This window comes from Chrysemys picta, chromosome 3, assembly GCF_011386835.1.
Source record: "Chrysemys picta bellii isolate R12L10 chromosome 3, ASM1138683v2, whole genome shotgun sequence".
NCBI classification, from domain to species: Eukaryota; Metazoa; Chordata; order Testudines; family Emydidae; genus Chrysemys; species Chrysemys picta.
Window position 1 is genome coordinate 85,237,021 of NC_088793.1, and position 12,109 is coordinate 85,249,129.

General features: G+C 44.9%; 1 long non-coding RNA gene across 1 annotated transcript in view; it reads left to right on the forward strand.

Annotated features, from left to right (window-relative positions):
• Positions 1-11,750, forward strand: part of LOC135982632 (uncharacterized) — a 31,418-nt gene extending 19,668 nt beyond the window's left edge. Inside the window, exon 3 of the long non-coding RNA XR_010600090.1 lies at positions 10,963-11,750. This is a non-coding gene — a long non-coding RNA (uncharacterized LOC135982632). The remainder of the gene's footprint in view (positions 1-10,962) is intronic.
• The last annotated feature ends 359 nt before the right edge of the window (positions 11,751-12,109 follow it).

The following is a 12,109-nucleotide window of genomic DNA, read 5'->3' on the forward strand; positions in this document are numbered from 1 at the left end:
TTGAGTGATTTAATTTAGTTGAAAACATTTATGCTTTGCTATCTCCATGATTAACACAAGTGAAAGTGACGTATAAAATAACTCGGGGCCAAAATTTTCAAAAACAGGAGTTTAACATTAGACACACCAGGGTTGGATTTTCAAAAGTACTTAAGTGACTTAGGAGCCCAAGTTCCACTGAAGGCTATGGGAGTTGCTGGAGCTCAGCAACTCTGAAAATCAGGCCACTTATTTAGGTGGGAAATATGGACTTAGGATCCTGACTCTAGGCACCCCTCTCTTCTGGTCAGGACTATCTGTTACATGACTGTATAGTGCCCACCACAATGGGGACATGGCTTCTAGGTGTTAATACAAATCATATAATAGATTTTGAAAATCTTGGCTCTAGTATATCATAAAGCAACTAGTACATGGTTGAAAAAGAGAAAAATATAAATAAAATTTTGCTGTATGAGCAAACACTTATACAAATATTAATGAATAATACACAAGTTTCATGCTGTAAATTCCATTATGCCAAGACTTAACGGCCATCAGCTCTTCTATACACTGAATGAGGACCTCATGGTGAAAAGAGGGATAGAGTTCAAGATCCCTGGCACTAACTGTCCTCTACCAGCATGTCCTATCTCTTGAACTTGAGGAATCTTCTTTAGCTGCATCATTGTTAGGGTTAATGTCCAATGTGGGTCAGTTACTGGTAAGAAATATAGCACTTAGAGTTCTGTCATTCCATCTTGTAGAGTGGGCAGTGACACACTTTCATATTAGCTAGCAGGGTGGACTGAGGTAAATCAAAGATGATTTAAATCACCAACTGGAGAGCCCTGGTTTAAATGATCTATTTCAATCAACTTTTCCATTTGTACTTCAGTTATTTGCTAAAGAAAGGTGCATTCTCATTGGTTGGTTGATATAGCAACATGCCTTAATGGTTATACAACTAAATAGAGCCTTTCCACTAGATTAGGTACATCTTTTTGCTATCTAGGAGAACACACTATACATTATTTATTTAAATTTATATAGCATAATATTTTCAGATTATTAATTGTACATCTTTAATATGTTAGAAATGGTGAATTATATATTCCTTATGTACTTGATAATTTTTTGCTCATGATTTGTATCAGGCTGTATTAGGATGGTAACTGCTATTTAATTAAACACACACACAACAGCATATTAAGAATAAATTTTAACAAAGCAACTTTAAATGTTTTGAATACGTAAACTTTTCTTATCAAAACGAATTTCATATTTACACCCAAATGATTTATTAAGGGAACAGAGGGACAAACTGCAGACAGTGAATTAAATGGATTATTTCAGGTCAGCACAGGGCCGGCTCCAAGGTTTTGGCCGCCCCAAGCAGCCAAATAAAAAAAAATAAAAAAAGCCGCGATTGCAATCTGCAGCAGCAATTCGGGGGGTGGTCCTTTGCTCCAAGCAGCAGTGAGGGACCGTCTGCCGAATTGCCGCTGAACAGCTGGACGTGCCGCCCCTCTCCGAAGTGGCCGCCCCCACACCTCCTTGGTAAGCTGGTGCCTGGAGCCGGCCCTGGGTCAGCCTGGGAAAATTTTCAAATACGTTGAAATGAAAGTGACTGGAGCTTAAGTTTCTGTTCTCCGTAGGCCATGTCTACACTACCAATTTGTGTCAGCAAAAGTGATGATGCCTAAAAGTCGATTATAATAAAAATCGCAATTTCGTGTTCACACTTGCTCCCTCTGTCGGCAGATCACATCAACTGTGTGAGCAATGTACTGTGGGTACCTGTTGATAGGTGTTGTGGGACAACCAAGCGGATTGCGGCGCATCTTGGGACAGTGCTAAATATCCCATGATGCATTGCTTTCTGTCCCAGCACTCCATGGGCTTCCAGCTTTCTTTCATGGCATTTTTTCAATGGCCCTTCTTTGCATCTTGGTTAGAAGGGATGGATCCCGCAGTGCTCTCCTGTGCTCTGTTAACTGTCATGAAGATGTCACAGATGGCAGTGCAGTTAATTGTGAAGTTCCTTACTGAAGAAGACTAGCAGGCACCCGACATTCACAGAGCAGGTGCATTGGGTAGACTGTCACTTTTGGGCTCGTGAAACAAGCACTGAATGGTGGGATTGTATCGTCATGCAGGTGTAGGATGATGAGCAGTGGCTACAGAACTTTTGGATGCAGAAAGCCGCCACCTTGGAACTGTGTGCAGAGCTCACGCAGCACTACGGCGCAAGAACACCAGAATAAGAGCTGCCCTCTCGGTAGAGAAGCATGTGGCGATTGCTGTATGGAAGCTGGCAACTCCAGACTGCTACCGGTTGGCTTTGAATCAATTTGGAGTGGGGAAGTCGACCACTGGGGCTACGTTAATGCAAGTGTTCAGGGAAATAAATCGCATCCTGCTACGAAGGAATGTGACTCTGGGAAATGTGCATGAAATAGTGGACGGCTTTGCAGAAATGGGTTTCCCTAACTTTGGAGGGGCAATAGATGGCACACGTTCCAATTCTGATACCAGACCACCTTGTGATGGAGTACATCAATAGGAAGGGGTACATCTCCATGATGTTGCAGATGCTTGTGGATCACCATGGGCGTTTCAGTGACATCAATGCAGAGTGGTCTGGGAAGGTGCATGATGCATGCATCTTCAGGAAAACCAGCCTGTACAGAAAGTTGCAAGCAGGGAGTTTCTTTCCTAACCAGAAGATTAGTGTGGGGGGTGTTGAAATGCCCATAGTGATCCCTGGGGACCTTGCATACCCCTTACAACCGTGGTTCATGAAACCTTACACAGGACAACAGTAAGGAGTGGTTCAACAGGCTCAGGTGCTGGATGACGGTTGAATGTGCCTTTGACAGATTAAAGGTGCACTGGCAATGCCTTTATGGCAGGTTGGCTCTCACTGAGGATACTATTCCTATGGTCATAGCTGCATGCTGTACGTTGCATAACCTCTGTGAAGCTAAGGGTGAAAGGTTTGTTCAGGGGTGGAGTTCTGAGGCAGACCACTTGCCTGCTGATTTTGAGTAGCCAGATACCAGGGCTGTTAGAGTTGTTCAGAGGGGAAGCTATTTGAATCAGGGAGGCTTTGAGGCAGCACTTTGACAATGACCACCAGTAACATAGATCTCTGTCTGTGTTGCTTTGATGTTACATTACATGTAGTTTTCCTAGGGGACAATGGTGACATTTGGGGCTTTATATTCCTGTAATAAAGTGATTAAAATGCCTGTGCATGTATTGGCAGTGCCTGCAATCTCACCTTGTAGAAAAAAAATAGTTTGCTTTTATTACACAAGAAACAGCACACACACACACACATGCTTGGTGAGAGGAGGAACCAGGGGAGGGCAGACTTTCACAGCTGTGTGTAGGTCCAGCTATCACTGTGAAAGTTGTCCGAGGGGGTGGAATGAAAGGGAAACTGAGAAGTCCTGGAAGGTGGAAAGGAATGTGTGGGTGGAGTTTGGGAGGGCCTGGAAAAGAGTTCTGAATGTGCTGCAGTGGAGGTCGAGCACTAATTTGCTCCGTCTGCAGCATTATTAAGGACCTCCATTACTTTAATCATCCACTCAGTAGTGTCCTTAACAAATGTGTGGTTCTCTTTTTTTTTCTGTCCTGCCATTCATAGAATATTAGGGTTGGAAGGGACCTTAGGAGGTCATCTAGTCCAACCCCCTGCTCAAAGCAGATTTTTGCCCTAGATCCCTAAATGGCCCCCTCAAGGATTGAACACTCAACCCTGGGTTTAGCAGGCCAATCCTCAAACCACTGAGCTATCCCTGCCCCCCCGGCATGCCTTTCGTTCCTTTTTTTTTCTGCATTGGAGTACTGCAGGGCCTCCCAGAACATGTCTTCTTTGCTGCATCTTGTATGCTTTCTTATCTGGCAGAGACGCTCGGCTGGGTTGTGTATGGTGTTCCTGAAGGCCACATCTGGAGAAGCACAGGGGACAATGCATAGAAGCAGGATTCACAGATGGCATTGAAACATTTCTGTTAAATACGCCTTTTGCAACATTGCCATCACTTTCTCACTGACCCTAGCCAGGCACACATCTCTGTGAATACCCAAAGCATGGTGAGTGTTGGTGGGGGAGGAGAAGGGGGACACTCCACATGGGGAAAGAGCACACGTTCTTTGCGAGGGTCATGGTGCAGCATTCATGGAAACAAATTCTAAAATTTTCCCATCCTTTTCCACAGGTGGGGGTAATTCTAGCAGACATCTCCCTGCTAAGGGTAAGCAGCAAAATGAGGGTATACGTACGCTGTGCTTGTGGCTTCCACCCTACTCCCTAGGCTGCTCGCCTATGTGCCACTTTGGTGCCTGCACAAGTAATTGCTGAATGGCGTGGGAAAGTTTTCTACAATGGGGGAAGGAACAAAGCTGCTCTGCCATGGAACCTTCGGCAGAGGATTGCCGAGTACCTGCAGGAAACTTTCCTGGAGATCTCTCTGGAGAATTCCTGTGAGATCTTGGCGTGCATCAACACCCTATTCTGCCGTACTGATTAGCTACACAGGGAGGTGTCCAGCTCACATCAACACAGCTAACCTCCCATATTTCTATGCCCTGAATCCACCTCTGCACTACACAAGCCACAGCCACTTACTAGGAGTATCATCTCTTGCTCCTTGCTCACCGGAGAGCAACTGCTGAGACTGGCTAGACACCTCTGGAATAGAGAACAGTTCCTGGCTGGCTGCCCCACCAGGTGACCCCGCTGGGAGTTGCACATCCTCCTTGAATGCCACCTCTTCATTAATAACTTCGTCCTCCGGGTTAGGTCCTCTTTCCGCTGCCTCCCTGCCCTCTGAAGTATCCATAGGGCTCTTGGCGATGGAGGTGGGGTCACCACTGAGGATAGTATCCTGCTCCTTATAGAACCTGCAGATCTTAGGTGAAGTACCTGAGCTATGAGGGGAGGGATAGCTCAGTGGTTTGAGCATTGGCCTGCTAAACCCAGGGTTGTGAGTTCAATCCTTGAGGGGGCCACTTGGGGATCTGGGGCAAAATCAGTACTTGGTCCTGCTAGTGAAGGCAGGGGGCTGGGCTCAATGACCTTTCTAGGTCCCTTCCAGTTCTAGGAGATAGGATAGCTCCATTAATTTATGGTTTGCCTCCCTTGCCTTATGGTATGCCTGCCTCAGCTCCTTTATCTTCACTCTGCACTGCAGTGTGTCCTGATCATATCCCTTTTCACACAAGCCTTGAGAAATTTGCCCATAGGTATCAAAATTCCTATGGCTCAAGCACAGCTGGGATTCCACAGTCTCCTCTCCCCATATACTGAGCAGATCCAACAGCTGTATAGTGGTCCAAGCAGGAGAGTGTTTGCTGCAATAACCCACTATGGTCACCTGGGAAGATGTGATGAGACCTCTCGACACTGAGCAAACAGGAAATGGAATTTCAAAAATTTCTGGGGCTTCTAAGGTGGAGGGGCAGATGATTTAACTCCACTGCTTTGCAGCCAGGTAAACAAACTACTGACCAGAGCAGTCAGGATGCGCAATGTGGGACACCTCCTGGAGGCCAATTAAAACAGCAAAATTAAGTGCAATATCTACACTTGTACTTTATCGACAAAAATGTAGAGAACAAAGATGTAAATATCTCATGAGGGGATTGTATTGTTGCCAAAACCAGGCATTTTCCCTGACAAAAGTTGCTTCACAGTGTGTATGCACTCGCTGTTTGGGTCGACAGACGGCAGTTTTGGTGACAAAACTTGGTAGTGTAGACAAGGCCTAAGTCTCTTGAAAATGAGACAAAAGTATCCTAAGTTACTCATGCTGTCCTTCAAACTCTTAAAACTAGTAGATTTCATCCCCTCCCTCATTTTTATTCATAGACTGGAAGAGAGAGACAAGTTTTCCTGCTTTTTCAACTTCCAATTGATTTCTTGACTTTGACTGAATTAATCCAAATGAAGAAAATATTCTTTGTGCCTGAAGAAGAGGCTATTGCTGTCAAAAGCTGGTTTAGCACTTCAAAAAAACTCTGGTTCCAGGTGCTTAGCTAGTGACTTCCACCAGATCAGTGGTGTGACTTTCTTTAAAACAACACCAGCAAACGTATACTGCTTGAATAGTTCACCTTCAGCCCTGATATTGATTATGGTTCTTACAGGTAGTTATAAGATGCCCATGTCATAGCAGCATCTTCTTGATCAGTTAGGCATCTACCCTGGTACTTTGGGTTGAGAATCTTGGCAAGAAAATGAGGTGGAGTAAGTGCTTGACCCGTCTGCTTCTTTACTGTCAGCAATTTAACTTTGTTGTTGAGTATTTCTTTCTTGAATGTCCGTTGAAGTTCTTCCAAATGTCAGCAGCAGCAATCTTTCTGCAGTTTGTCCAAGACTATGGAAATAGGTTTCAGTATATTCAGCATATCTACTATATTTCTCTCTAACCTGATGTTGCATACTTTGGCTTTGATATTTGTCTATTTTGCCATGATTTTCTTCACAGATTGTCATCAGACTAGGCCAGTTTTTAATAAAATTTAAAGTGGTCAGACACTGAATACTCACCCAAGATTTAGGTCACCTAAATAGAAGCGCCGGCCCTGCTGACACCTCAGTCTGGGACAGTTCCTCAGATTTGTCACTGAAAAAGAATGGCTTAGGTGTGGGAATCTCCCTCACATTATCTGCAGTAGAGAGTGATGCAAAGAATGAATTTAGCATCTCTGTAACAGCCTTGTCTTCCTTGAGTTCTCTTTTAGCACCTTGATCAACCCCACTGATTGTTTGGCAGGCTTCCTGCTTCTGATGTACTTGACAAAATAAAATTTGCTGTTTAGTTTTTGGTTTTTGCTAGTTGCTCTTAAAATTCTCTTTTGGCTTGACTAATTATTCACTCTTGTGACTGTTCCTTTTAATTTCCATTTAACTAGCCTCCTTATTTTTGTGGTGTTCCCCTTCTTGAAGTTGAATACTACTTTTGTGGGTTTCTTTAGAGGTTTTTATTCCCCTCACTCCCCCCCCTCCCCACTCTGATGTTAAATTTAATTACGTTATGGTCACCATTACCAAACAGTTCAGCTATACTCACCTCTCGGACCAGATCCTGAGCACTACTTAAGACTATATCAACAATTGCCTCACCCCTTGTGGGTTCTAGGACTAGCTGTTCCACTAAGAAGTCATTAAGGGTGTCTAGAAATTTTATCTCTGCATCCTGTCCTGAGGTAACATGTTCCCAGTTAATATGAGGAGAGTTGAAATCCTCCATTGTTGGATTTTCTGTTTTTGTAGCCTCGCTAATCTCCCTGAGTATTTCACAGTCACTGTCACCATCCTGGTCAAGTGGTCGGTAGTATATTCCTATTGCTATACTCGTATTATTCAAGCATGGAATTTCTCTCCACAGAGATTCTATGGCACTGTTTGATTCATTTAAGATTTTTACTATATTTGACTCAAAGCTTTCTTTCACATATAGTGCCACTCCCCCACCAGAGTGACCTACTCTTTCATTCCTTTATATTTTGTACCCTGGTATTACCATGTCACATTGATTATTGTCATTCCACCTAGTTTCTGTGATACCTATTTTATCCATAGCCTCATTTAATACCAGGCACTCGAATTTACCTGTCTTAGTATTTGGATTCCTTGCATCTGTAGACAAGCAATTAAGATTTGGCAATATTTAGTTGTCTGCCTTCATGTGATGTAGTTGAATGGGACTCTTTCTCTGTCCCTCCCCCCCCATTAACTGTTTCACCTCACTTCCTCCCTGTACTTTTATCAATGTCTATCTTCTCTGCTCTGCTAGGATATTGAATATCCCCATTAATAGATCCTCCCTTAAGGAATATCTGTCTGAACCGTGTGCTCCTCTGCACTTGGCTTTCTACCAGCCCTTCATTTAAAAACTCTTCTATGACCTTTGCTGGCATGTAAAATCAGAATCTGGTTTCATATGGGCTTAGGCGGAGCCCATCTTTTCTGCATATGCTCTCTTTTCTGAAAGGGTCCCCAGTTCCTACTAAATCTAAATCCCTCCTCCAAATGCCATCATCTCAATCCACATGGAGACCCTGCAGTTGTGCCCATCTAACTGGTCCAGTGCATGAAACTGGCAGTATTTCAGAGAATGCTGCCGTGGAGGTCCTGGACTTCAATCTCTTTCATATTGACTTGTATTTGGCCTCCAGGACCTCTCTCCTACCTTCCCCTATGTCACTGGTACCTACATGTGCCACAACCACCAGGTCCACCCAAGCACAGCACATAAGTCTCTCTAGATGTCTCGGGGTCTACAACCTTTACACTGAACAGGCAACTCACTATGTGGTTCTGCCAGTCATCACAAAGCCATCTATCTATATTTCTAATAATGAAATTCCCCATTACATTTCCTAATATTTGGGGTTCCCTCCCTGAGAGGGATATCCTCGGTGTGAGAGGATACCATGACATCTCGGAGGAGGGTCCTAACTATGGGATCATTTCCTTCTGCTCCATAGAGGCTGTCAGACTGGGGATGGGTCCATTCTACTGTGTCCCGGAAAGTCTTGTCTATGTACCTCTGTCTCCTTTAGCTCCTCCAAGTTCAGCCACCCTGGTCTCGAGAGCCCGTATTCTGTCTCTGAGGGCCATGAATTCCTTGCACTGAATATATACATATGCCATCTGCCCACAAGGCAGGTAATCATACATGCTGCATTCACTGCAATAAACTGGATAGTCCCCCACTCTGCTGCTGGACTTTTACCTGCATTATTTTTACTCTTGCAAGGTTGGTTTGTTCTTTGTGTGGGGGGATTTTTCTTGGGAAGGGGTGTGGCGGGGTATTGATCTACATTTAGAGAATATGGATTAGGTGTATCTCCCTCTCTCAGCTCCCTCACAAAATTCCCATTTGCTGCTTCTGTTCTCTAGCTCCTCTGCTTGCTTAGGGTATGTCTATGCTGCCATGTAAGCCCAGGCTCAGACTGAGGTTTGAGCCCAACCTCATCCCCTTTCCATCTACACACAAATCTCAGTCTTGGGCTCAGACCTAGGAGTCCTAGGACCTTACACGGCTGGAGGCTCCAAGCCCAAGTCAAGCTGTAACCCTATTGCTTTGCAGTGTCACTACAGGCCCTCCCCTCCCCCACAACTCAAGTGCTTGGAGGCCACCAAAAGTATCTCAGAATCTCACTGGCCAATTCCCTTTGTTCTCTCCATCCTAAGAATCTCCAATCAACTCCAGTGAAAACAGAAGCAACCTCTCCTTAGTGTACAGCAGCAGCTCAGTGAATCAGCATTAACCCTTCCATTGTCTTCTGACCACCAAGCTCCTGTCTGAGAGCCTTCTGTGTTTGCAATGAATCATAGAATATCAGGATTGGAAGGGACCTGAGGAGGTCATCAGTCTGCTTAAAGAAGGACTAATCTCCAGATTTTTTTTTTTTGTCCCAGATGCCTAAATGGCCCCCTCAAGGATTGAACTCATAACCCTGGGTTTAACAGGCCAATGCTCAAACCACTGAGCTATCCCGCTGGAGACTGCCTAGAACAAGCCTTTTGCAAAGTATGCTGCCTCATGGTAACAGGAGCACAGCCTGATTTTGGTAAATCTCTGGTGCGAGGCCAACAAAACCGTGGCCTTCTGTAAGAGTACCAGGAACAACCATGCAGACTAGTGAATAACAAAGAAGCTGGCAGCTTTGCAAATTTACCAGACTGGTAACCAGTGCAAGGAGTGGATTAAGTATCTCAGGAGTGAGTGCTGGAAAACAAGGGACAGAACTGCACCTCTGGAAACTCGTTCACATCATTCCCGTGTTATGAGTAGTTTGACTGGGTGCTGGGCACTGCACCCAGCACGGAGCCAACCGTGGTGCATGATGACCTGGTCAGCATGGGAGCCAGCAGCAGGTGCCATGTGAGGACCATGAAGTCACTCCGTTGCTGAAGTCAGTCCCAGAGCAGGCTTTGGAACAGGAGTAGCAGCTGCACATTCTGGCCCATACTCTAAGAAGCTGTTTAATCCCCCACCCCCACCCCCGCCCCAGGAACAGCCTGGTGTGGAGCCTGCAGCAGACATGGAAGAGATGGAAGCTGCCCCTAAGCCTGGTAAGTTTCTGACTTCATTTCATGTTTATTAATGCAGTAATGGGAGCGATTTCCACTCTATGAACCAATGCAAAAGTTATGAGAAGGCCTGTCGAGTGGTGTGTATCCACTAATGGTGGATTGTACCCTAGCATCTTGGCCTTTCCCCTTCCCCCACCACATGGAGTTCAAAATGGTGACTGGGAAATGCAAACAGTAAACACCTTTTAAAGTGTATTTTTTACTGGACAGGCACAGAGGTGTGCCAGGGCCATTTCTGCTTCTTAAAAATAATAACCTTGCATTTCCATGCCTGTGAGTACGCTGCTCTGTAACCACTCAACGGTCTATTGAGCTGCCTGGAAACGGTGAACTCTGGGTGGAGGGGGGGGAGAGAGGGAAATGTGTTCCATTTACTAATCTAGTCCATTTCAGCTAGCAGTAGTTCATGCAGTGACAAAATGATTTGTCCCAAATATGACTGAGCTTGGATATTTTGTCAAAATGTGCTGGGGAAGGGAGAGGGGGGGAGGAGGAGGAAGACTGTGGAGTTCTGTGTATTTGCGTGCAGTGATAACAGGGCAAGCCATGTAGAAGCTAAAGCAGCATCCTGTTGATTCTCTCTCTCTCGCTCTCTCGCTCTCTCGCTCTCCAAACCCAAGTAATTTTTTTAAAAATGCAAAGCCGCTTTTTTGCTTTTAAAAATTTTTAGCTTACCATTGTGTCTGCACTTCTTTTGCTGCGATTAACCAGGCTGTATCCAGGGAGCTTCTGTGGTCTGAAGCATCCTTCTCACGCTATACTGAAGCTCAGTTTATAAAAATATCATTTTATGTACTTGAAATTCCACAAGAATATTTTTCTGTGTTCCTGCTCTGAGCCCTCTGTGTCTTGTCCTATTCCAGGCCCCTCAACCTGCAGTGGCTACAGTACTTCCGCAGCACACCCAAATTGCACCAGAAACCTGGTGCAATGTACCTTCATGGACCATTCCAAGAGGAAGCATTTCCGTGATGAACTTCATGGTTGAGGTTCTGGACAGGGCCAACAAGCAGGTTCAATACCAAAGACAGAGGGACTCGTGGCTAGAGGGAAGGTATCGCAAGAGGAAAGGCTCAGCCTTTGCAGCTTGAGGACAAGGTTTCAATGGAAGATCAGGCACTTCACAGTTCCTGGAACAGGAATGGCAGCTAAGGGAGGAGGATGACAGAGCTCAGTAGAAAGAACTGTGTAAGTGGCTCACATCACTAATGACTGCAAGAGTAGCAGATCCTTCTGCATCATCCCCACCACAGCCTGGGTCCCATGTGCACTACCCTGTGCTGCAGTCCAGAAGCAGCTTGCAAAGACTCCATAGGCCTCATGAGTGGCTGGAGAGGGCAACCATGCTCCATGCAACCATCTATATTGATCCTCTTCCCTGTGGATGCCTCTGACCACCCCCTCCAGTGCCAAGTGCACAGTAAACAGAGAAAGAAGAGAACGTGTGGCCAGGTGATTTGCCATGGTAGGGGGTTTCTGTCTTGTACATGGTTTCACTGTTTGCGCTTGTTCTTCATGCACTTTTTAATTTTTTTTTTCTGTAAGGTTCTGTTGTTTGTTGTTTATGGTGTGGCATCTGGCCTTCCTGGGAATGAGTGAATAGTGTACTTTTCTAATACACGTTTATAAATAAAGCTTTTTATTTCATCAAGTAAGTTTATTGCTATCAGTACTTCACATCATATGATGTGCATTCAAAATAATAAAGGTAAACATGTGATCAGGGACAATTAGGAATTAGTATGCAATGACTATCCCTCTAGAGCAATTCATACTTCAATTACTTCCATACATCAATCCATACTGTGAGTAACCTCCACCTTCCATTTCATAAGTGGTCATGTCACTCATAAGTACATTGCATGGCACTGAAACCACCCACAATCAGTAAGCCCCCACCACCGCAAACACATTCATAAAGATTCTATTTCCCCTCTTCCATGGGGCCATACAAATCCATAATGTGGAAGCACAAAGCATCCCTGACTTCTGTTCCCCAGATGCATCCAG